This window comes from Triturus cristatus, chromosome 7, assembly GCF_964204655.1.
Source record: "Triturus cristatus chromosome 7, aTriCri1.1, whole genome shotgun sequence".
Taxonomy (NCBI): Eukaryota; Metazoa; Chordata; class Amphibia; order Caudata; family Salamandridae; genus Triturus; species Triturus cristatus.
The window spans coordinates 65,766,078-65,792,749 of NC_140590.1; the positions used below are offsets into that span (position 1 = coordinate 65,766,078).

Consider the following 26,672-nt stretch of genomic DNA (forward strand, 5'->3'; position numbering starts at 1 on the left):
GCGGAGAGAGAGAAAAACACGCCCCCAATCCGAAAATTTGCTGCGTCTCTCCGAGGCATTTATGCTTGACCTCGGAGAAACATGGTTACCAAGTCGGTGAGCTCCTGCGGGGTCCTGGGGTCAGTGTCAGCCATGCCGCTGTTCGCCTCCGTGCTGCTCCTGCAGGGTCCTGGGGTCGGTGTCAGCCATGCCGATGTTCGCCTCCGTGCTGGTCCGCTACATGGCAGCCCGGAGTCCCGCTGGCACCTTTACTTTGAGCATGAGGCATGCGCTGCCAATGCTTGTTTATATTAGCATGTCAGACAAAATAGTTGGAGTTCCGGCTTCGAGTTCACATAAAAAAAATACGTCATTGTAGATCTAACTTAATGAAGTTTTTGGCGCGCGATGTGCTAAGTTAGTATGACATGACCCCAGTCACGAGTGCTGTGGCCTGTGTGAAAATACCTGAAGATCATTTCAGGATACCAACACGTCATACCTTCAAACAAACACGATCGATTCTGCCTCTTGAGTTCACTCTCTGCGGAGCTGAAAGAATATGTATCTGAGCTACCCTTCCTACCTCCTTAGCAACGTTGGTGATTTTGAACAGACGTCACCTGTATATTTTATTCTAACATAAAAACTTTGCAAAATGCTCACTTTGATACTTAAAACATTGCAGGAAATATGCGGCTCACATTACCAAATACGCCAAGCGCGTGCGCCTCACTTCAATGCCCCTCCCCCTACCCCACCACAGAGCGCCTCTCGCAGCTTGTTTTTTTTTTCTTTTACTTTGAGCGCGTGGCGCGCGCGCGGCCAGTGCTTGTTACTGTATGTGCGTGTTGTTATTTTAGTTTTTATGTGCGTTTTTTCCCCCTCTAAGATAACAATTTTTCTGGCCCCTCTCACACTCTTCTTGCCTCCCCCCACTAGTGGGGTTGCAAAGATGTTCTGGGCCCTGATGTGTGCACGAAAAAGGGCGCCATGGCTCCCAGAGAAACACAGAGGTATCTTAGTGCCAATATCGGCAACTGTTGGACATAACACATAAGTACATAAATAAACTACACGACACATATGTAGGTGGAGAAATATTGCTGCAGGTTTATTAGCATAACCAATATGCAAACATGGTGGGTTATCTTACGGGCGATCCGATCCCAGGGCAGGCGAACCCCTATGCCGCCTGCCCGTCTGATAAGCCTGAATCACACCGTGGCAGTCGCCAATTGGTGCATACCAAACCTTGGGAGGGGCCACCCCCTCCCATCAGTGGACCACCGGTCCACTTGCTTACTCACGCCCCCCCCGTGAGAGGTGGGCGGAGCGTAATATGGCAGCCCCCGGTTGCTCAGACCCAAAACCGCCCGTAGGACTAATGGGGCGCCGTAGTTCATCCAGGGGACAACACTAGACATCCCTGGGTATCCTGGCTTAGCACCACGCTGTGCTGCTGCATGAAGTACCCCTTGGTATCTGCAGACTCTGGATCGCCATGTGACTCCTCCTGCAACACAAAGTAACATGTTAGAAAGCGTAACCCCCCTCCTATGTAGCTCCATCTGCTGGGTAAGCGGAGGGGCGGGCAAGGCGAGACAAGAGGGACAAGAGGGCGAGGATGGGGCGGGGACAGCCTAAATACCCCTCCCCCCGCCGCCGGAAGTGGTCTTTTGCCAGACGTCTTACCTGGCCAAACCCGAGGGACTAGACCGGCTACCGCCAGTGCCATCATGCGGCACTAAGGCGGCCGCCCTTTTAGGGGGGTTGCTGCGCAGCCCCCCCGGGCAGCCTTGCATAGTGCCAATATCGGCAACTGTTGGACATAACGCATAAGTACATAAATAAACCACGCGACACATATGTAGGTGGAGAAATATTGCTGCAGGTTTATTAGCATAACCAATATGCAAACATGGTGGGTTATCTTACGGGCGATCCGATCCCAGGGCAGGCGAACCCCTATGCCGTCTGCCCGTCTGATAAGCCTGAATCACACCGTGGCAGTCGCCAATTGGTGCATACCTAACCTTGGGAGGGGCCACCCCCTCCCATCAGTGGACCACCAGTCCACTTGCTTACTCACCCCCCCCCCCCGTGAGAGGTGGGTGGGGCGTAATATGGCAGCCCCCGGTTGCTCAGACCCACAACCGCCCGTAGGACTAACGGGGCGCCGTAGTTCTTCCAGGGGACAACGCTAGACATCCCTGGGTATCCTGGCTTAGCACCACGCTGTGCTGCTGCATGAAGTACCCCTTGGAATCTGCAGACTCTGGATCGCCCTGTAACTCCTCCACAGCCTTGGGAGTGTCCACCGTCACTACCAGGGCCCCCCACCAAGGTAGACCTATTTACTTACAACCTGCTGCAGCCCAAAGCTTCCCCTAGATCCAGTAGGAAAAGATCCATGCCTAAACTAGAGAGGTGCACCCCATCTCCCTCCAGGCACCCTGTGGACTCGGCGTGTATAAGATCTTTCCTGGTGAAGCCAAAACCTCTTTGCCTTTTAACTTACAACATGCTGATAACCGGGCTTCCCCAGGTCCAGCCAAACAAGTCTTAGCCCATGCAGGACCGGAGCCAGCATGCCCCCTCAGGACAAGTGCCCCCATTCTTTCAAAACTCCCCGTGGATTTTGACTGATATGACCTGAAATCTATAAATAGGCGTTGGTCCAATGTTACCTTTGCATGGCTGAAGAACAATACCTATGACAAGCCACAACTGCCAGGAAGCGCCCGCGGGTGGAGGTAAGAGTTGACAACCCGCTCTACTTCCTCTTACCTCAGTTATCTGAGTCTAGCACTAGTCGGAGTATGACCATCACCTTCGGACAGTCACCAGCCTATGTGAAGCCTTGCCCTCCCAAACTTCTGCCCGCATACCAGGGAGCAGACAGGTCAGCGTGACCCAGGGGGGAACCAAAGCATAAATCCACTTCACAAACCTTGGAAGCAAGCCCTTGCTGGTTGCCCTCAGATCCTAGCCGTGCAAGCCTAACCCATGGGGGTTCCCTTACTAACGGAGCATTCGTCCTACTGCTAGCCAGCTTCCCGCTCAGTGTCCCAGGACATGAAATGCTAAATCCAACACATTATCTACGTTCTCCTACCGCAAGCGAAAGGATAAAGTGTTCACCAAACCAATGTAAACTAACCTTGCAAGGAGCACTTGTCTGGAGACTTACAACATCTGTCAAGAAGCGCAGCAACGTGGCAATCAAGCTTGGGGAGCTGACACGCCTCTATTTCCCTTGAACCCCAAGAGGCCAACAGAGGCAAACCCGCCCCCCCCAAGGCTAGAAGGATAGATTGGGCAGGAGGAAAGCTGAATGTAACCGACGAGCCAAATCCTACCACAGGGGAGCACACAGTTACTGCGAAAATGGGTACTCCTGCCTTCCACAGGATCCAACAAAAGACCTACCTGATAGCCCTAATGGATAGGTTCCACTGCCTCACTCATGCAATACCGGTCACCCAAAGTGAACGGCTGACATAAAGACACCAACGGAGCAGAGGCAGCCCTGCGTAGAGTTCAAGGATCGTTTAACAGTTAACTAATCTGCAGGGCTACACAGCTTGCTCAGGCGATCACCCTGGCAAGCAGACCTGCCACCAGCACACAGCACCGTTACTAGGTGTTGTGCGCACTGAAAATCCTGACTGATCACTATAGATGGCGTTAATCTCCGCGCATTGCGAATACATCTCAATGTTCAAATGTAAATGATGTGACGCAGGAGTAGAAACGTGAAACCAGAGCCCCCCGTTACGTGGGATACTGAGCACATGTCATGCGTCCCTATTTTAACTACAAAATTAAGCACTCCCTACAACAAGCCCATCTATTGGCTAACCAGCTGACCAACAGAAGCGTATTAAAACAGGTTCAAGCGTGCACGTGCCGTGGGCCCACTGGAAGGCAACAGCCATATGACACCTGACAGGTGTCCCGCTCCTTGGAAGCCTGCATGATCACCGTTCATAGCGTTACTCTAATGCGCGTTGAGAAATACATTTGATTGTACAAATGTCTGTGTATGTGAGCGCAAAGGTGTTGAAACGATAAACATGAGCTCCAGTTGCCTGACATACTGCGCACATATCATCGCATCTCTATATTTACAACGCGAGGAGCACTACCTACACCAAGCCCATCTATTGGCTGATCAGTGCTTATAATTGCATATAGTGAAATAAGTACCCATCCTAGCTCAGTTGCAAGGCCCACCGAGAGCTATTCTACCTCATGTCAGCCTGCCTACGAATACGACAGCTGGGCTGTCCCCCCACACCAGTAAACCGCCAATTCTCCTTGAAAGACACCAACAGAGCCGGGTGCTTTGAAAGCACAAAATGTGATGTCAGCGGCTCTGTCTCTGCGCAAATAATGGCAATCTCATGCAGATAACGCACCGGGAGATTCTTTTATTTGCCTCGCATCGCAGGCTGCAAGCCAATCCCAGAGAATCCCAGCAACGAGAAGGTCTGGCGCAGATGCGCGCCACCGGAGGGGCCTCTAGGGCAAGAGAGGACTAAACTGTGATGGAACAAGCTATCCAATGGTCCGACATTGTTACCAACATAGAATCAGAGTCCTGGCGCCGAGCCAGGGGTATATTTAACGGCACATTGCCCCCAGTAATGATACAGGAAACTTATACTTGGCGAGTGGTGCACGGGCGAGAAATCGATACCCTGTGATTGTAAGTGTCGCATGGAAGCCATTCCTTTTTTTTATTTTTATTTTTTATTTATTTATAGCGACTAGTTGCGGGACACCGAGATTCGTTAGGCCCAGGGGATTGAGTAAATTGCCTAAATCACGGAAGGATAAGCGTCCCTGCTGAGACTCGGACCCGGTGGCATGCGCTCTGAGGACGCCCGCCCCGTTCTCTCCCATCCAGATATGGACTTGCTCCTAAATCCATCAAGTTGCAACTAAAGTCATCCGCCAAACTGCAAGGTCTAAGAGGGGCGGGGCCTGCCACACGTGTCCTTGGTGAATACATGGACATTACTAGAGAAAAGAAAAATTGTGCGCCACACACGACGGGCTAACATGCGCGCACACGCACATATAAAGACCTCATTACATGCTAGCGGGGGCCTGAATCCCCCTTGGCGCAGTAAGGCGAGGAGAGCTGATCAGTGACGTACCTAGCTCCCAGACTGATCTAAACTCCCCTCAGTCCTTATATTGATGGCTAGTGAACTCGGACTGATGCTGGCCTGAATGTCTATTCAAAACAACTTTATCGGCCCTGCACCTAACAGACAAATACTCAAGCATACACTTGAAAATTCTGCTGTCCCCACGCTCACCCGCTTGCAAACGAATTGATAGATGCACAAGAAGGCTGGCTCTATTTGGTGAGCTTTCTATGCCTGTCCGAATGGGTGAACCGGTATAGTACTGTATGTGATGAGATTTCAATGCTCCCTGCCAACTTTCCGCTTAGTTACCTGCATGTTCCTCAGTTCACGCATGTTGTAGCCAATTTTTTTTTTGTGTGTGCTATATTTACTTAACAAATGCGCTCAACTAGCAGAATTCCCGTTTTATTTTTAAGGGGGACCCCAAGCTCCCGCGCTGCCTGCTATAAGACCTTAATTTGCCCGCATAAGAGGGGCCTAAACTCATAGCAAAGGGACCAGCATCCTGTAGATAACATTCTGGCCTCCCATCCAAGTGCTAACCAGTCCCGACCCTGCTTAGCTTCCAGAACGGCCCCTGAACGTCTGATTCACTGAGGCACGGTAGCGTGTGCAAGGCTGCACAACTGCATATAAACACAAAACACCGCAAATGTCGGAGGCCTGAAGTACAACAGAGGAGGTTGCTCCCCCACCGCAGCGAAACATGCTCCGATGCCCGTCGAGGCTGCTGTGCTCATGATGAAAGAAACGGAGAAGACGGGGATCTAACCTGAGGCCTCATGCGCTAAGCAATGCTCTAAAAAAGTATACCTTGCAGTGTGTAAGCAGGTCCAGGATAAAAGACAAATGCACACTATTTCATTTCTGGACTCCAAGTACAATTGCAAGTAACAAAAGGAATTCTCAATTGAAAGCAGCACCCGCCGATCTGCTCACATCATACGCACTCCGAAACCCACCTGGCACACGTTCCCCGCAGCAGGCACGTCAACCCTCTGCACTACACCGAAGTCAAGACTTCACATAAACAACGATCTCTCTCTCAGGAAGATAGTCAATCACCCAAGAAATCTTGACATTAAGTGAGGCCTCGTAATTGCCGAGGGAACAAAATAAAATGTAGAGGCAATACTAAATATAAATCGTTTCACTGAAAATCAAGTTAGAGGCCATCTCCTCAAAGTGCACTTCAGCTCGAACAGTTGTTAGCGTGCCTCTGCCGAAGAAGTTACTAGAAAATAGCTGGCATACTTCTGTGCTCTCCAGAAACAGGTTTCAAGTATTCGAGGGAAACAAAGCAGGAGTTGTTTGCAGAGCTTCGTTTATTGTAATGGACGGGACCTCTCAGGGAACTGAGATAGGGTGACCAGACGTCCCCGTTTTCCCAGGACGGTCCCCGTTTTTGGGCAAATGTCCCCGTGTCCCGACACTTTTCTCCAAGTGACTCAAATGTACCTGTTTTCAAACAGTGTCCCCGTTAAACACAGAAATGTCCCTGTTTTTCATTGTTCCGGTTGAGCATGCGCGCGCATGCTCTCTTTGCACTGTTTACGGCATGTGTCGTCGCTGAGGTGAGCGCTGTAGCAAGAAGGGAAATCCTTTGAAGAGAGACATTTTACACGCAGCGCCACCTACGTCATCGTGCCAGCCAAAGTTTCTTCTTTGGATAAAACAATATTTCTTCATTCTGTAGCTTGTATTCATAGTCATACAAACTTTTCAGTAGCCCTTATGCATACCGTGCAAGGATTAATGCATTGCTCATGCATGTTTTATTCATAACCAATTGATGCATGCTCTGTGTTCTCCGTATCAAAGCTATGACTTGACCTTTTGACTGACCTTTCAGATCACGGCAAACTGTTTAGCTGGAAAGGATTTAAAGGAGCAGGGTTAACGCCTGTGGGAGAGGCGAGCCGCGCTGCTCGAGCTTTTTGCTCAGGTCTTCACACTATTGCACTATGAGATGATACCAATGGCTAGAGTGCACTATACATACCCCAGTAAGGTAACATGACATCCCAGCGTGACCACGCAAATGTGGGAGGACTGTGTGGTCGGCCAGCCTGTGCCACCCTTAAGACCCTAAGGCAGTAATACCTGGAGAGTAGTGTTTTTTTGTACATTGGTCCATGGCTGCCATTTGGCAATTTAGCATTCCGCAGTTTACCTCCCATGCTTTTCTGTCATGAGCAACAAAGCAACATTGGTGAGTTGTACTTTATGTGGTGCTGACGTGCAGCTATAGAAACGAGCATTGATAAAGCTATTAAATCTGGCGTTTGCTAGCCTGTGATGTTTTATTGATTTTTGGCAAATATATGCTATAGTCCTTAAAAGTGTAAATGTAATAAAAAGTACTAATGCTGCTGTGTGAAGGAGAGGGTTGCCAATAAAAGACCGCGGATTTGTTGTCTGTAATGCTTCATCTCGGTCTGTGGAGGGAGCTGTCATTGTAGTTCTTTTTCTATGTCTATGACAGCTGTCAAATAGTCCTACTTTTATGTCGATGGTTACTGCAAACCATAGTCCTACTTCTATGTCTATGACCTGTCCCCGTTTTTTGTTTTGAGAATCTGGTCACCCTAAACTGACAGTGCAGCACTTCAGTCAGCACTGTGGAGACGGGCATTCCCCACGCGACGCAGCGCGTCTAAGAAGAGCAGCCAGTTAAAATATTTGTTGCATCGGAGCGCTAGCCGGCCAACTAATAGAGGTGCTTGTATTAAAAGCAGCCAGCTGGCAGATGTTCCCGTTCTACCTGTTAGCCTGCAGGACTGGCCGTCGTGGGGAGCGAGCAATGTGGCGTCATATGGTGCGCACTAGACCCGAAGGACGGAGCCTCTACGTGGGCACCGCATTTACCTTAAATATTTAGCCACGGGGATCTAAGGTGATTTGCCCCAAAAACGTTGGATGCGTACGGTACCTCAAGGCTCGATCCCCGGTTACCTGCACCAAAGCCAACAGATTGCGCCTCGGAGCACCGCGCCAACCAGGCGCTCTACACCCCCACTGCCGTGCATTGCGGGGGGAGGCCGGGATGCCTAGCGGCCAAGGGAGACCGAGGTAAGCGCCGCCCCGCAGCCCCCGGCAAGGCGGACATCTCGGCGCCCATAATCGCTCTCTAACGAAACTTGAAAGACTCTACAGTCGCCGGGGGCGGGCAACGTGGCGTTATAAACGCGAGCTCGACCGGAGGATAGGAGCGCTGTGCGTGAGCGCCGCCTTGACCTGACCTAATTCGGTAACGGGGTTATTAGGTGATTTGCCCCAGAATCACTGAGACGGACGCAACCTCGAGGCTCGAACCCTGGAATCCTGCCCCAAAGCCAGCAGTTAGGGCCTCGGAGCGTTGCTCAGACCGGACGCTCAACACCCCCCACTGCCGTGCGTTGCACCTCCCCCCGGGATGCCTATCGACCAGGGAGACCGCAGAAAGCGCCTCCCCGCGGCCACAGCAATGCGGACCTCCCGGCGCCCTACTGTTGGGATACTTGAAAAGACTCCACATACACAGAGAGCGGGCAACGGTCGAAATAGAGCGCGGGCTCGACCCGAAGGAAGGCGCGCTGTAACTAATAAGCCACCTCTCGCCGCCGGGAGAGGCGACAGCCGCGCGGGCACCGCGTATGCGGGAGGCCCCCAGTGAAAGCCCGTTCGCACACACGCTCCCCCACCCCGCGCTCCATCCTCAAGGCAGCCGCCCGCAAACCCCCCCGGCCGCCACCAGCCGAAGCTGGGCCGCCTAGCCATGCTGCACTAAGTTAAAGTGCTTAGGCGTGGGGGCTCTGCGAACACTCACCCGAACTCAGTAGAAACGAGGCGAGAGGCGAAGATGCAGCGAGGCGACGAGCGACCCAAGGCGAGACGAGAGGGACAAGAGGGCGAGGAAGGGGCGGGGACAGCCTAAATACCCCTGCCCCCTCAGCCAGAAGTGGTCTTTTGCCGGGCGTCTTCCCTGGCCAAACCCCAGGGACTAGACCGGCTACACCCAGTGCCATCATGAGGCACTAAGGCGGCCGCCCTTTTAGGGGGGTTGCTGCACAGCCCCCCCTCCGGGCAGCCTTGCAGAAGTGCAGTTGATTCCTCAGATTACTGGTCCTCGGTGCCTCTGCGCTTGTCGCACTAATCATAGATGAGTACATGCTCGCCCCGGCACTACTCCCATCCTCTCATAAAACACTTATACCCCCAACATCCACCTCCCAGACCTTTATTAGAATCCTGAAAGCCCTCTTCAAGATTCTGTAAAAGCGCCTGTCCGAACTGTCGACCTGTTCGAGGCCCTCTCACTGCTCCTCCCCCAGCCCCTTCTAACGACCACTGTCTTGCCCGTCTCCCATTGTCTTTCAGAGACCCTTTTCAGACCCTCGCGATCCGCTGATTAAACATGCAAGCACGACCGACCCTCCGTCACCGCACCTCAACAGAAGAACGAAGAACCGAAGGAGAGGAAGAACTCGCCATGTGCGTCTATCAATTAAGAAGAGAGAAGGGGCCACCCGGAAATACATTTCATAGTTTACGAGGCCTCGCGCACATTAGCAGCCATGGATTTTCTGTCAGGCACTGGTGCGAGTGGGGAGGGGGAAGAGGGGGGCAGAGAGGAAGCAGGCTGACTAATTGCCAAACCGAGTAAGAGAATGGGATCATTTTTTAGGTCTCGCCTGAGCCAGCGCTTTAGCGCTGCTCTGGCGAGAGCTATAGAAAACGGGGATTTGGAAGTGCAAACGAGGGCTTTTCAGGCCCCCAAGTACAGTGCATGTGCGCCGGGCGCGCGCACCATTTGGCAGCCTGCGTGTACATTTCGCGGGCGCTTTGATGTTCTCAGTGAGCCGTGTGGTCACTGCGAACATCAAAGCGCCCGCAAAATGATTACTTTCACTTTAGCGGCCGCACAAGTGAAACATATCCTCTAATTCTTCTTTGGGCCACACCTAACCAACCCTTTCATCCTTACAATCTAACGTTCGCACATACTTGGCAGACAAGGGAACATTAGCACCCCATCTCTACCTCACGTACATGTTTTTTTAACTAAGGCCATGTGCTATACTTTTGTGATTTAAAATAGGGTTCCCTTTTTAGGTCTCGCTCTCGAGACCTATTGTCGCCGAGATGCCTCTCAAGGGAGACAGACTGGGGCACGCGCAGAGTTTTGTGATTGCTGTCTGTGAACGCGCTTCACATGAACAGCATTCGCGCGTTAAGTGCTCCTCTCCGGAAGACCTGCTGAGTTAATTATAGGTCTGCAGCGTCGGCATGCTGTGATAATGACCTTTGTTTTAAATGAGAACACGTTTTTCCTCAAATGCTTTTCAGACACGGCCCTGTAAACTCAAAGTCGTTCAAGTACATGTTTAACACGCTTCTTTCCCCTCCAAAAACAAATGTCACCAATGTTATTCAGTTTCAAAACAGCAAACCTGCACAGAAACGTTTCAAAATGCAATTTTTACTTACGAAAAATCTACCCCAGAAAGCAAAACAAAAAAACACACGGGTTTTGCTAACCACAAAGAGCACAAACCAAAGAGTCAGAACACAAGCAAAATGGAGAGCTTGTCAACATCACAAGATCTTCACCTTCAGCAGTGGATGGCATCGTTTTAGCACACACACACACAGGTAAACATTACAAAATATGAAGGCACCTGCGTCAACAACTATTCCCTCCTTCCGCTTTTAACCTATGGGAAAATGTTGAGTCATTTACTACAGCAATGCAGAAAAAACTGCAAGATGGCTTCAGCGCTATACACACACACACACACACTCCTGCTTGGCATCCCTACTTGTGTAACTTCCCTTTAGGAGGACAGAGCACAGGGAAGGGAATTTCAGGCACGAGACAACACCGCAGGACTATACAAGTCCAGGGATACATCAAGAGATTCAGATCACGAAGAACAACTCCATGGCCTCGAACTCATCCTCTCGCTTTTTGTCACACACAGCACACATTGAGCGCAATGAGAAACTCCTATGTACAATGTGTATAATACCTTGCTGCTCACTCACTCCTCTGGCCGTGGACTTCCCAACCTTCTTGGCAAAGGCATCAGCGTGAGAGACCGCCTCACCATGAGTGCCTGTGACTGGGGCACACGCAGAGTGTTGTGATGGGGCACGCGCAGAGTGTTGTGATTGCTGTCTGTGAACGCGCTTCACATGAACAGCATTTGTGCGTTAAGTGCTCCTCTCCGGAAGACCTGCTGAGTTAATTATAGGTCCGCAGCGTGGGGCGCCTGTCGGCATGCTGTGATAATGACCTTTGTTTTAAATGAGAACACGTTTTTCCTCAAAAGCTTTTCAGACACGGCCCTGTAAACTCAAAGTCTTCAAGTGCATGTTGAACACGCTTCTTTCCCTTCCAAAAACAAATGTCACCAATGTTATTCAGTTTCAAAACAGCAAACATGCACAGAAACGATTCAAAATGCAATTTTTACTTACAAAAAATCTACCCCAGAAAGCACAACAAAAAAACACACGGGTTTTGCTAGCCACGAAGAGCACACACCAAAGAGTCGGAACACAAGCAAAATGGAGAGCTTGTCAACGTCACAAGATCTTCACCTTCAGCAGTGGATGGCATCGTTTTAGCACACACACACACAGGTAAACATTACAAAATATGAAGGCACCTGCGTCAACAACTATTCCCTCCTTCCGCTTTTAACCTATGGGGAAAATGTTGATTCATTTACTACAGCAATGCAGAACAAGCATTTGCAATGCAATAGGTGTCGCAGTTACACGAGTTAAAGCTATTGGCATTGTAAATGACAATGCCAATAGGCATTGTTATTTGCAATGTTAATAGCTCAAACTCGCGTAAATGCGAGACCTAATGCATTGCAAATGCTTGTTTAAAAACTATTTCGGTACTTAAATGGAACAGAACAAGCTTTTCTAATTACTTCTTGATCCAACGCCATACCTAGACATCGCCAACTCTAAAAGTTTCACTACTTTCGCTGCAAACAAACACAGTAAGTTTTTTAAATTACAGAGCTACATCTCCTATTTGTGCCGTTTTTAAGGTCTCACTGTGCATTTCTCTACCGTTAACTATAAGTGCACCTCCACTGCAGTTCACTTCTGTCCGCTTCCTGTATGTGCACTTTTTAGTATAATACAATCCTACGCACTACATACTCCTAATATACAAACTAGCTTATCGCTGTACCTGTACATGCTACTACCATAGCTTGTATAAGCGCCAGCCTTCAACATGTTGCGGATTAAACATCGAAGTGGTGCCTTCCCTTATTTAGACATTTTGGCCCAGCCGCTACTTTAACCGCACTGCTGGCTTCTTTTATTTCTGAGGCCCATCTTCTTTCTAACAGTTCGCTAGGCTGCAGTGTAAGCTCGTACAGTTAGTGTTAATTTCTTTTTATACAGGAATAGAATACTGCATGCATTTAAAATAGTGACTACACTTACAGGCTCATATACATCATTGTTTCACACACACGCTACTTTGAAGAGCACTTTGCATTACTTTTTAATTTGCGCACTAAATGTCACTGCGCTTGCAAGTGTGACATCGATATCACTGTAGATATAGGTGTGATATCACTATTACTGCAGATATAAGTGTGGAATATCTATTATAGCAAATATTGGTGTGAGATTGCCATCACTGCAGATATTGGTGTGAGATCACTATTGCTGCAGATATATAGGCCTGACATCACTATCACTGCAAATATAGGTGTCAAATCACAACAAGCATTGGCATAGCCAATAGGTCTCGCCTTTGGGACCTTATAAGTGTTTAGCCATGCAAAAGTTGCATAACTAAATACTTATAAGGTCCCAAAAGCAAGACCTATTGGCTATGCCAATGCTTGTTTTGTGGTTTTTTTTGGGCATCTTTTATATAGCGCGAACTCGACCCGAAGGTATTGGAGCGCTTTACATAGCACCGTATTTACATTACACATTCAGGCAAAGAGATTAAGTGATTTGCCCAGAATCACTGGATGTGGACGCGACCCCGAGGCTCGAACCCTGGTTTCCTGCACCAATGTCGGCAGCGCAGCCGACGGACCACATCCCCTCCTGTGAAATCGATAAATATTTCAGCAGCTCGTCAGCGGTGAGGAGTGCGCGCGGCCCTCCCGGGGGAGAGGGATGGGGTGGAGCCCTCACTGGTTATGCTAAAGGGTCCCACCCCTCCTCCATGCCTCCTTCTCATGTGAGCTCCAGTGTGCAGATGGAGGCCCCCGGGGGAAGTAAGACCAGCGGTCTAGTCTTCCCCCGGGGAGTTCGCGCGAGGGAAGGACAGGGGAGGAAGGGGTGGGATAAGGGGTGGGGTCGCAGGTAGGGATTAAAAGGGGCAGGAAGAGGAAGTCCTTCCTCTTCCATTCCCCAGCGCCTCAGGGTGGGATAGTTAGTGGATCGTTGGCCACCCGCCCACCCGGCAATTACATGACTAGTTGAGGAGGTCATGTTTTCAGCGTGCCAGTTTAGGACGGGTTGTGTGTGTGTGGGGCGGATTGGGGAGGGGGGAGGAGTCCATGACGGGCATACTCACCCTTCCGGGGAGGGGGATACTGGGGGAAACGTGGGGGTGCGTCAGAGCAGTGGACGACGAATGGAGATGATGGTGGAGTTTTGGAAGAGAAGGGAGGAAGCGAATGGAAGTGAGAAGGTTGCGGTGTGAAGTGGGGATGGAGTAGTTGGAGTCTTGGAGAGTATGGGTAGTGAGGATTGTTGTGGTTGGGGATTGTTGGGGATTTCTGTTGTGTTTCTGGTTATGGTTGTCCAACCCTGTCCTAATAAAATGGCCTTTTACGCTATAATACCTTGCGTGGACTGATTATTGCGCGAGGGCTGCTGGTCAAATGTCCCGTATGTGGTGCGAGGCGCGGGCCCTGTGGCGCACTGCCTACCTCGATGAAAAGCCATGGCCATGTAATGATAATATTTGTGGATTACTGTGCTGTGAAAGATCTTTTCGAAGGGCGCGGGAGGTCTGTTCAATGTGTCAGATCCGACCTGGCGCTGCAGCTGGTACTGCAGAATGCAAGCCAGTGTGTGCCATGGTACACATCTATTTATAACATGCTCGCTGGTCTGTCCCTCAGTTGTCAGTGTTATTTCTGGAGCTACAACGCAGACACCAGCGCCGTGCCCCTTTCAGGGAATATTTTGAATTTCACTGGGAGCCACCGTGTAATTAAACTGCCACACAAAACACGGTAACTATGACTACGCAGAAATAAATGCAATAGGTTTTGCATTTGAGAGGGATTAAGCTATTGACATTGTAAATAACAATGCCGTTTCTTTAAATGTTTTAAAAACAAAAACATAAACAAAATTAATGTCATGAGCAATGCCAACAGCTCTAACTTTAACAATGCCGAGAGCATTGCATTGTAAATGCTTGTTTCTTTCTCCTGCGTTCCTTTTGCATTTTTGTTTGTCAGTTAAGTGTCTGTGACCTTTCGAACAGCCGACAACGATTGAACGTCACTGGAAGAGACAATCCCACGAGCGGTATTTCCAGCAGAAAGCTTCCCACATACACTGTTCAGAAACCACCGTTGAGCAGTCATAATGTCTGCAAGATGCGTCAATATACGTCATCACATGTGAGTGACTGTAAAGGTCCAACACTGCTGATTATGAATCTGACATTTAGTGAACGTGCAATGTAGTAATGAAACTGCAAGCACGACGACCTTGCACCACAGTCGTGCGTGACACCCTTCATGCTTATGGCGCCGAGCGGACGCCCAAGAGGCGGCTGGTGGAAAACGCGTGCTGCTGAAAACCAAGATCTTGGTTTATCTGAGGCAAGCTCCCTTTCTGCCGAGCGTTGATCGCATCTCACAATTAAAAGGGCTGCGAGGAGAAGTCAGACAGGAGTGCACCTCGGTTTACTAAAGCTTGTCCAAGATGAGAAGAGTCCGCGTCATCAACTACCTGTGGGACGAGGGTCATTTAAGCCGTCACAGCAATAGGTGTCACTGACTGAAGTGAACACAGCCTCTGTCCGAGTGCTGAGGTAAATCTAAAATGGAGCACAAACCTTGGATGAATATGTGCGGCCAGTCGAGTTCAGCACCGCGAGGTTCTATGCTCATAAAAAGCTATGCCAAATGTTATTCCCCATTTCCTGCAGAGCAACTCCGTAGTTGTGCGCCTACAGCTGCCTGGGCCATGATAGTTCTGTATGGTAAATATATTTTCCCGAGGCATTTCTTCTTCCTGATTTTTTCGAACAAGTTGGGGTGAGAGGCTGGGTGTAAACGCTTTTAAAATCTGAGATTTCAGTGCAGTGTGCGAACACACATGGATAGGCAGGATGAGTTTAATATTCATTTCCCAGACCACAACTTACTACCGACGAATGTCTGCAGCAATTTTTACGAAATACAGGCTCCTCCATCTTCCTTTCACACACGAACATCGGCAAAGGCAACAGGCGTCATCTATGTGAGAGCTATTGGCTTTGGCAATGTCTTCTAGCCATGTTGTAGAACAGCGTGGCTGTTGTGAATCATGGCTAAAAGTAATTCCAAAAGAGCTATAAAAGCTTCCTTTTAAAAAGGCGCTACGACGCTAGAAGAAAAAAAAGCTTATTACACTTTTTTCGGTCATGATTAGCCATGTTGCGCTACAAGAGGACTAACAGGCATTGGCAAAGCCAATACTCACACATAGGCGAGAACTATTAGCGTTGCCAATGCTTGTTGTTCTAGTGTTCTTGAGTGTGTAGGTCATTAATGAAAGAGGGTTTGCAGTTCTACTGATTGCCCCTGCAACATCTCATCTGATTGATCGTGACATAGAACACACCTCGCTTAAGATTGCTCAGTCGGTTGGGTAATGGTTGCACCACAATTTTATTTCTGATTCGGGTCGGCACAGTGACTAAGTGGTTGAATACGACTTCAGTCTACCCGCCATTGTTTCATATTTGGGATGGCCCGCCAACAAGGTGGCAGTCCCACAGTGCCAATTTCGATGCGACCTTCACCGAGTCTGTGGCATTGCCAATATTTTGCAGCTGTAGCACCCGCCGCAATGCAATTTACATATCCCTGCACCATGCGGTGCCTGCCACATGGTGCAGGGATATGTAGGGGTGCACAATAGGTGCCCCCTACGTCCCCTGTCCTGTGTCCCAGGGCCAGGGGTTAAGGGGGTCCGCTACGGGCCCCCGAAGTCCCTTTCTGTCTGCCTGTTAATGGCGGGTTAACCTCCATGACCAGGCAGGTGGAAAGTAATCCCTACTGTGGTGCCTGGTGGCACTGTTACCATTGTAGGGACTATGAGCCCCTCCGCTGCACCAGCGGGCTCAAGGAGCCCGTTGGATGCATGGTGGTCGGTCTTTATGACCACCACACATCTGCCAGCCATCATTATATGGCGGGCAGTAAAGTTGTTTAGGATGGCGGGGAGACCACCACCGACAGCCTGTTGGTGGCGATCTCCCTGCCATCGTAATCGAGCCCTAAGTCCGTAGTGCCAGGGTGTCTGGAAAATTGATCTTCATGTCACTAGAAGAATCCCGAGACCATATCAACATATCACTTTTAAAGTAAGGGGAAGAAGGAACAAGCAATTACAATGCAATGGTCTCGGCATTGGTAAAGTTAGAGCTATTGGCATTGCTCATGACATTATTTTTGTTTATGTTTTTGTTTTTAAAACATTTAAAGAAACGGCATTATTTACAATGTCAATAGCTTAATCACTCTCAAATGCGAGACCTTTTGCATTTGCACTCACACACAGAGCCACACACACACAGTCACCCACACACAGAGCCACCCACACACACAGAGCCACTCACATAAAGCAACCCACACACAAATAGAGCCACCCACAGAGCCACCTACACACACAGTTACCCACACACAGAGCCACCACGCATAGAGCCACACACACAGAGCCACATAGACAGAGCCACACACACACACACACACACACAGTGGCTTCCACAAACCTTCCAGCACCTGTGACGAGATTAGCAATAAATCAGCATTTAACAGTGTTTAAGGCTCGAGAAACGAAGGAGTTAAATGCCAACATCAGAAGGAAATAAAAAGAAAACTTCGCTACTAAAGATAAAGCGTGCAGGAGCTGCTGAGGGTGCTGCGTAGGATGGACAGTGGAAATGTACACCACCAGCAGGCACTGGCTGCACGCTTCGATGGGGACTGTAGGGGGAGTGGCTGTTTACCTTCTCAAAACTCTCACGGCTTCCCAGAGGACTCCTCTAAGGGCGTCTTACTAGTAGTGCATCACTCCTTGTCTCTTCCCGCCCTCTCTCCCTTTCCATGGCGTGACACACGGAAACTGCAAGCCATCTTCCCTTTTCACCTCCTTACACAAGACACCCATCTCCTTAGCGCTCACACATCAACAACCCGCCCCTCCTCTAACCACAGCGCTTCACATATTGCTAACAACGCCTGGCCCCAAGCCACAGCATAGCCCGCCTCCTCTACTATTACACCCACACTGCGAGCTCCACCCCCTGCGAATACATCACAAGCCATTGCCCACCCACATCTCTAAATATTACTGGCACTGACAGCCCTTTTAATAGTTGTAAATTACTAATTTATATGCAGACCTTTGTGAGTGACGCCCATAAAAGACAATTAGGACATCAAGCGCAGAGGGACTGGAAATGGCATCAATCCAAATTCGGGTAGGGATGGGTTGTTTTTCGTTTTTTTTGTCTACGGAATGTAATGCAAGCACAAAATAGGCTGTAAATAAAGGAATTGAAAGTTGTCCAGGGTTTGCAACATTTCTAAAACCCTTGTGTAAGGTCACTACAGGGCTTTTTCTCATCACGGACACCATTTTCCAACCCACTGCTCGCCATACACCAGAACTCACTTGCCACATGACAATAATTTGTTTCGAAAATAAATCTGGTGAAAGGTTCCCCTGATGACATGAACCACCTGGCACCCTTAACCATGTGACCAATGGTTTATGAGAAAACCGAGCTGAATCTTTTTATGATGAACACAATCCGGGTAGGAGGTAATTTAGCCTAGATAACTGGTGGCTGCAAGCTAAGCGTAGTCAAAATAGTCAAGAGAACGTCATTATCCGGAAGCACGCGTCGCTCCTCACTGCCGCCTCCAAGGGCTCTCTGGACTTCCATGTCTGTGGATGCAATCGGGGTCCACCTGTGATGCTAACAGCTGCACAACAAACAGAATGAAGGTATGCACACCTGATAGCACCCGAATACCCACCCCGACCCCCAGCAGGCTCTGAACATGACATCTGGCAGGTATGTGCGAAGCTGGCTCCCTGGCACTCGCCTACACAAAGGGAGGCTTTCCGTCTGTACACATTGTGCGAAGCGGCGCCTCCCGCTGATGGGCCATTAACACTGATTCATGGCAGCAGCTGGGGGAACGGAGACACCAACGGGACGTGCACAAGTGTGACGCGGAAACACATTTTCACATTCAAACTTTTTAGGACAGGGGGAGGAGACCAGAGCAGCAGCCGGACACGGGAGCACCGAGGCAGCCAAGAGCAGGGGAGAGGACGCCATGAACACCACCGCCTTTCTCCGAGGCCAAGCAGAAATGCCTCGGAGAAACGCAGTGGTGTTTTCGGATTCGGGGGCGTGTTTTTCTGTTCTCTCCTCTTGCCTTTGGCTGGAGGAGATAATCAGAAAAGTAGCAAAAAACACGCCCCCGAATCCGAAAAGGACGGGGCCTGTTCGGAGTGACGAAGCTCTTCTCCAATGGCTGGCCAGCATTCAAGAGGCCAGCCAATGGAGAAGAGGGGAGAAGAGGGGCGGGTTCAAGCCCCTCTTCTCCAAGTCATTAAATCTCGGAGCGAGACTGCGCAAGCGCAGCCTTCGAGCCGAGACCTAAAAAGGGGTGTGGGGAGGACTGACATGATAGTGTCGGAATTTACACTCAGTATTTAATTTCTTTTGCCTAACATATTAAAGTTTTTTAATGTGTATACACCCCGTATACATATTTAACTTGCCTATAAATCCCTAGTAAATGGTACAAAATGTGCCAGGACCTTTAAGTTAAATGTCACTAGTGGAATGCAAAATATGACGTCAGGCCTGCCGCCAGTCACCTGGTTGTGCATTTATAAAATGCTAATTCGACTTGTCAAAATAATTGCTTTTGACAGCCCTAAATCCTCTTTTTAAATTGTAATACATCACCCCAGTCACACTAGGCACAGAGGGTGAGGATCCGATGATGAAGCATGCCACTCCTTGCACCTGTGGGTGAGGATCCTGCTAATATATCCATGAGATGACAGGGAGGCATCCTGGGTGCAGATCCCCCACCATCTTAAGATATATTAAGACCTGACAACGGACCGATTAGGCCTTAAGAGTTCATTTCTAGACAGGCTAACCCTCTCTTGTGTAATTGTTGGTTCTAACCAGGGATGCTGAGGGATACCCCTTTCTAGCTTCTCACTCCCTCGTGGTTATTTACCAGTGGTTAAGCTCAGGTTTAAATTACTGTAACCTTTACTAGACCTAACATGAATAGCGTCACTATTACTTGGGGTAGGCTACCATCCACCCCAACTAACAATCCACTTTCACAGATAAAACAATTATTGTTAAACATGAAAACAGAAGCTAGCCTCTATTTACACAGAATCCTAATTATTTGTAAACTCAATGATGAAAAAGAAGTGCATCTTCTCCTCAATGATCCCAGAAGGATATACAATTAGTCTGTGAGTAGATGAGTGCATCTACGATAAACAAACAACTACGGTGCAGTAGTAGAGCGGGTTTTAAATATCTGTGGCACTCCTTAATTCAGTTCCAAAGAAGGGGGGGGGGGGGGGGGGGAGAGGGTAAACTGGGTTCGGCCCCCTCTACAAGTAACTCATTCCAAAAACAGAGAAACCCAGTCCTGTCCTGTCATGAACATAGATAGTACCTCTCCACTATAAGAGAAAAAACTAAGTTTTTCTTGTAAAACCCTCACCCACCAGGGTCACCCCTTAGTGGAATGCTTCATCATGGGTCCATCTCAAATCCGCTACGGATCGGGCGTGCTGCGACCTACGAATTGCACGGGAGCACTATTTTCTTTTACAATGATAAAAGATGAGGAGGGAGTGGGGGTGGTGGTTTAGTTTAAAATACCTGGCTGGAAGGTATACCCAATTTTATTTCTACCGACGGTCGGCATGGTTAAAAAGGATAGGGGAAGATTTAGGAAGAAAGTAAGTTATGACACCGATTTCCAAAAGGTCTACATGTTTCAAGCCATACCCCAAATTTGGCTTTTCTTCAGGACCTAGGGAATCCAGTTCCCTGGTTCCGCGCCTTTTGTTTCTCAATTCGTGCACACTATTTGCATGCCAAAAAATAAAATGTAGAAAATATACATTTACCACCTAGTTAGGTTTCAATCTCTGATTGTATAAAAATAGTTTGAGAGTTTCTTCATGGTTCCCAGAGATGTATTCATAATTAGGTGCAGACAGTAGAGGCGTCGTCTTGACAACAGGCTACCCTCTTCCCCCCTGGAAAAACCACAAATCAGTGCTAAAACTATTTATTGAAACCAGGGAACCAGGGAATTGGACTGTGAGGGTTTTTCAAGAAAACTTTGTTTTTTCTTCTTTTATAGTGGAGAGTTACTATCTATGTTCATGACATAACTGGGTTCTCTGTTTTTGGAATGGCTCTTTAATTCAGTTTATTGTTTGATATGAGGAGAGCTGTGTTGTGCTGCTGTGTTGATGACGTTTCAACTGCTTTCTGAAGTCATCATCTGGCAAAAGACAGTGAAGCACACGTAAAAGCCCCTGGGATTTGGGAGAGCAGTTATTGTCTAATAATCTTTTAGAAACCATTTAAGGTTGATGCTGATTTTTGCACATCATAATGGCATGCTGTAAGGTGCTTCGAAACAGGTAATACAAGGAGGTTCTCGATAGGGTAATGCAAAAATCACAGCCTGATGGTCCAAAGACAGTGGCTACCACCAAACAAAGTAGAGTGCGTAGAGCTGGTACCAGCAGGGCAGCCATCGCTGTCCAACGAGAGAAGGCTTCTGTTCAGGCAGAGCAAGATATAGTTGCACACAAACTGTAGGAAAGACAGAACACAACATCAATTTAGTTCCACTTCAATCCCAAAATTAACTTTTCTGATTAATTTATTAGCCAATTCAATAGTTTCCTAGGCAGAGGTTATGTGCATTTAAAATGCCACGACTGAAGACGTATTTGAATTTTTTTTGCAAATGTTTAGAAGAATTACAATAAGAGGTGTCCAGAATGAATTTTAACTTCCTGATTTAGACATTCCAGTCTCATTTCATAAAGATCTGTGATCATTCGCCAAACCTACCATACCCTGAGGTAGGCCTGAGCATAAATATTTAATTATTTTTTTTATTTAAGATTTTATAAGGCGATGGCTAGACCAGAGGGTATCAGAGTGCTCATATCAAGATAACACATAAAATCAATACCGTTGAAAATAATCAGATGAAAACAATTTTGGGCACACGGGAGAGAAGGTACGGAGGGCAACGGGGGAGGGGTAAAGGTCCTGTCTCGTTGATCGGTTGACGTCCACGCTGGCTTAGGAGGTGATCGTTTAGCTGTTTCTTGAAGCTCAAGAAGGAGGGGTTCATCCTGAGATGTGTAGGTATGTAGTTCCTGATTTTGGGGGTGTTGCTTGAGAGGAACGTGCCCTGTGTTTGAGCTTCTTATGTTTCTCGACTGACCTGCTTATTTGAGTTTTGAGGTGAGGTGCGCTGGTTTTCCAGTTGAAAAGGTTTGTGAGTAGTACAAGTAGTTCTGAAGCTGCAGCAAGCTTCAGTAGGGAGCCAGTTCAGATATTTCAGGCCAGGGGGGATGTGGTCATATTGTTTGATTCCCGTGACCCTTCTTGCTGCTGCATTGAGAGTGGTTTTAAGAGGTGCAAGGTGCCTGTGAGGGTGCCATTCCCGTAGTCTAATCTGGATAGCACCAAAGCTTGCGTGGCAGATTTAGGATCATTCCGCGGTAGGTAGGGGTTTCATTTTGTTCAGAAGTTTCAGGTTGTAGAAGGCCCTCTTCACACTATTCTTTATAGGATCTTTCATGGTCAGTTTAGAGTCCAGTGCAAATCCAATAGACTTGCCGGAGTCAGTTGGGGTAAGATTGCAGTTAAGAGCATAAATGGAGTCAAACCATTCTTACATCTGGTGTGACTGCTCTGCCTTTGATAAAGGAAGAACTTCTGTCTTATCTTGGTTGAGTTTTAGGTGGTTGTGAGATAGCCATAGTTGGACTTCTTTGAGGGTGGCATTTAACAAGTCGTCAAGTGAGTAGATTACCATGTAGAGCTTGGCGTCATCTGTATATAGATGGAAGAGGATGTTTGCTTGGTTGAGAAGGACTGTTAGTGGCCCCAGGTAGATATTGAACAGTGTGGGCAAGAGGACCGAGCCTTGGGGGACACCCCGGGTTATTGCCGTTGTGTCTGAGGTCAGATTGTTTATTTTTATTTGTTGAGAGCGGTTTTATGGAAAGGATGTGAACCAGAGAAGGGCCATCTGATTTTTTTTTGGAGGGAGTCCAAGAGAAGCTTGTGGTCAACCGTGTTGAAGGCTGCCAACAGGTCGAGGAGAATTAGAAGGCAGCATCGGTCTGTATCCAGGGATTTGTGTAGGTCTTCAACTATGTTCAGGATAGCTGGTTCCGTGCTGCACCCTTTTCTGAAGCCCGATTGATAGGGTCTAGGAGGTTATTGTTGTGGATGTGTTGGATTAGTTGTGAGAGAACACGTCTCTCCAGAGTTTTGGCTACGAAGGGTAGACTGGAAACGGGTCTCAAGTTATTGATGGTAATTCGGGTCTGTTCCTGGTTTTTGAGTAGTGGTGTGACTTTACCTAGTTCAAGACAGTCTGCCAATACTCTTGCCATCAGGGAGCTGTTTATGATCTTGGAGGGGTGTTAGGGCGTTGTTGTGTTTTTTTCCAGGGAGGCTGGGAAGGGGTCCTCAAATTGGGAGGATGATTTGTAATAGTTTAAAGCCTATTTCTTTGAGCAAGAATATAATGTCCTCACATCAATTGAAATGTTATATTTTCCCTGGGTGAAATGCTCTACTATGGGCAGTTACGCTGTTGGGGGCATATATTGTTGGTTGCTGTTCCTTTGGTTGGAATAAATGTCCTTATTTATCCGTGTTGGTGTGGTTGACTTCTTCACTGATGATTTGCGGAAAGTTAGACAACTTTACAAGTTTATAAGGTGTTCCCACTTCCTAATTCTAAAACAATGATCAATATCAAAAGTACTCAAGGTTAGAGGCACACCTCTAGTGCTGAGGGATTCAGTGTACTGCGCTTTGCAAAGGTTATGTCCATGGGATGGCTAACTCCAATTGTTCTAGGACGAAAGCACAGTGAATAGGGTCAAATGTGCAGTGAAAGACTGCATTTGGGTCGATCTCCTTCTGCTTTATACATCAAGACATGTTGAGTAACCTGGAAGAGGGAAGATTTGTTTCAACGGTAGACTTGTCAATAGCTTATTAGCAGCAAGTGTTAAATCCACAATTTAGGCATGTGATGTCGTTTGTGACACAAAAGGGGTATTAAGATACTTAAGAATATCATTTGGTTTAGCATTTGCTCCTGCAGGTTTCTTAGTGATCCTTGCAGGAAGCCATAGTTGGAATGAATAGAGTTGCATTATTTCAAGAAGACATGCTGGTGGAGACGCGCGAGCGCGCGAAACAAGATGGCCGCCGTGTAGAGAGCTCCGGCGTTTTTTCGCCCGTTTTTCGTTAAAAACGACGATTCCTGTCAGTTTTTTACTGCAAATGAGGTCGCTTGGATGCTGAGTATCTTACCTGTCGATTGCTGAGTTTTTCTTGGAATTTGGGCGCTGTCTGAGGCGTTTTCCAGTGTCCAGCCTCTGCCTCCAGCTCTCCCTTCAGGTATTCCCAGCTTTGTCTGTCAGGGGGCGGAGCAAGCATTCAGGAAAGGGCCTGGCTTGGGCCTAGCCACTCCCATAGCCTGTTATAGCTGCTGCACCAGCTTTAATAAGGATATTCCTACTGCTGCAGTATTCTTTTCCTTCAGTTTTTCTGCGTTGTTGCTGTTATTTTTGCAATTTTGATATTTTATTTTATTGTAATTATTATTATCCTACTTTTGCTACCAAATCAACATGGATAATAAAAATATTCATCCTAAAAGAAAGCAGCAGGTTTCACCTCCGCCAATTAAATCAAAGGCGGTAGAGTCAACAGAACCTTCATTATCCTTAATTTTGGAGGAAATTCAAGCGCTTCGTGTTAACACAGATGCTATTGCCTCAGAGATTAAAAATGTTCGAAAGGAAATGGCGAGTATGTCAATGAAAATATCTGATAATGCAATTAAAATACACGATAATAAGGCTAAGCTTGAGACTTTCACTCCTCTTGTAGCTAAAATATCTCCTTTGTCTACCCGGCTCCTAGAGATGGAAAATCGTAACAGACAATACAATTTACGCATTTTTAATTTACCAGAGGATGTGGAGAGTGGCAACTGTAGGTTGTATTTGGAAAATTTGATTCCTGGGCTTCTACAAATTAAATTTCCAGAAAAATTTGAGATTGACAAGGCCCATAGAATCCCTTCACATCGCAATCCTCAACATACCAAACCTCGTCAAATGATTTTCAAAGTCCTCAGACATCATCATTTGGTTTTGATTCGAAAGGCAGCACGAGAGATTCCTTCCTTAATGGTCAATGGGAATAAAATTTTTATTCATCAAGACTTTGCCAAGGAAACAGTCTCAATCCGCAAGGAATTTTCTACTCTTCGGCCTCAACTGCGAAGTCTTGGATTCAAATATGGTCTTTTTGACCCTTCAACAATGCGTATCTGGAAAGACAATCTGTCAAAATCTTTTCAACGTCCTGAGGACTTGCGTCAGTTTTTGGATCAACGTTCACAGCAATCCATGGATACTCATGACTCTAATACCTGATTATAGCTAATTTCCTTTTTGTTTTTTGACAGGTTAATGAACCATTACTACATTGGGCTCCAACGGTTAGGTCATGCTTGTTGAGCGTATGTGCGTCTCATCTTTGATATTTTTGTACCCTGTTTGTCATTTTCTCCTTTTTTTAATTTTTTCACCTCCTTTTACTTGTTCTGGAGCTACTATTTTCTCTCATTATCGTTCTCCTTCTTTTCTTTTTCTCCTCTTCTTGATTTTTTCTTCTTTCTCTCTTCATTATGGCTAATATCCACAATATTAAAGTTGTTTCACTAAATGTTAAAGGTTTACGTCATCCAGTTAAGCGTACAAAAATCTTAGATTATTTAGGTAGTTGTAAGGCAGATATTTGTTTTCTTCAAGAGACTCATATAGATGACAACATCTTAAATTATATGAAAAAGAAATGGGTAGATACTATTGTTTCATCACCTGCAATTGGTAAAAAAAATGGGGTGGCTATTTTTGTTGCGAAAAAATTGCATTGCCAAGTCTTAAGCAAAATTTCGGATGCAGATGGAAGATTTATTATAGCTAAAATTAAAATTCATGATTCAGTCATATTTTTGCTCAATGTTTATGGTCCTACTGCGGATGACCCTCTTTTTTGGTCTAATATTACCACCGAGGTTCTAAAGTTGGGTAAAGTTCCTTTAATTGTTGGAGGTGACTTTAATGTTATTGCTGACCCATTATTGGATAGAATATCTAGTACTAAATTTCGCCCTCCTAAGGTTTTTCATGCTTTTAAGTCATTTATTCATAACACCAAATTAGTTGACATTTGGCGTTTGCACTTTCCCACAGAAAAATGTTTTACATTTTTCTCTAATCCACATAATTCGCATTCTAGAATTGATTATTTTTTAGTCTCCACACAATTAGTCCAATCTGTTAAGACTCCTAAGATTGGTAATATTGATATCTCAGATCATGCCTTGATTTCTTTTGTTCTGAATTTAACTTCAACTTTTGCAAACCAAACTAGATGGCGTATGAATACTGGAATTGTTCTTAATGAACATAATAAGCCTAAAATCTTAAATGCTATTCAGGACTATTTTTTACTCAATCCTGAAGGTTCCACTTCCATGGTCAATAGATGGGACGCCTTTAAAGCTTACATTAGGGGTGTAACTATTTCAATTATGGCCTATGAAAATAAAACATTTAACGCACGTATCAGGTGTTTGGAAAAACAAATTGCGAAATTTGAAAGGCTTTTTATTTCATCAAATGATCCTCAATTTAAAGTCAAGCTACAAAAGCTTCGATATGAATTTAACTCAATCCTTAGTACTAGAGCGGGCATCCAAATTTCTAATTCTAAGGCTAAGTTCCGTTTTAATGCCAACAGATCTGGGAAGCTTTTAGCTAATTATTTACGTATAAAAAAAGATAGAACGCAATTTACCTCAATTCATGGCCCTAATGGTAACATTGCAATATCTCATAATGATATTGTTAAGGAATTTTTGGATTTTTACTCTACTTTATATAATAAGCCTGATCCTC

At 47.0% G+C, this 26,672-nt stretch overlaps 2 protein-coding genes and 1 long non-coding RNA gene across 3 annotated transcripts in view; 1 reads left to right on the forward strand and 2 right to left on the reverse strand.

Annotated features, from left to right (window-relative positions):
- The window catches only part of LOC146808829 (urokinase plasminogen activator surface receptor-like), a 644,273-nt gene that overhangs the window by 483,009 nt on the left and 134,592 nt on the right, over nt 1–26,672 (reverse strand). The window lies entirely within an intron of this gene.
- Nucleotides 1–26,672, forward strand: part of LOC146808830 (urokinase plasminogen activator surface receptor-like) — a 250,196-nt gene that overhangs the window by 15,586 nt on the left and 207,938 nt on the right. The gene's annotated exons all lie outside the window — the stretch shown is intronic.
- On the reverse strand, nt 1,069–11,249 carry LOC146808831 (uncharacterized). Its single transcript, XR_014966266.1, has 2 exons — nt 11,156–11,249; nt 1,069–1,495 (listed from the first exon to the last, which is right to left on the reverse strand). It is a non-coding gene; the product is annotated as an uncharacterized LOC146808831 (long non-coding RNA).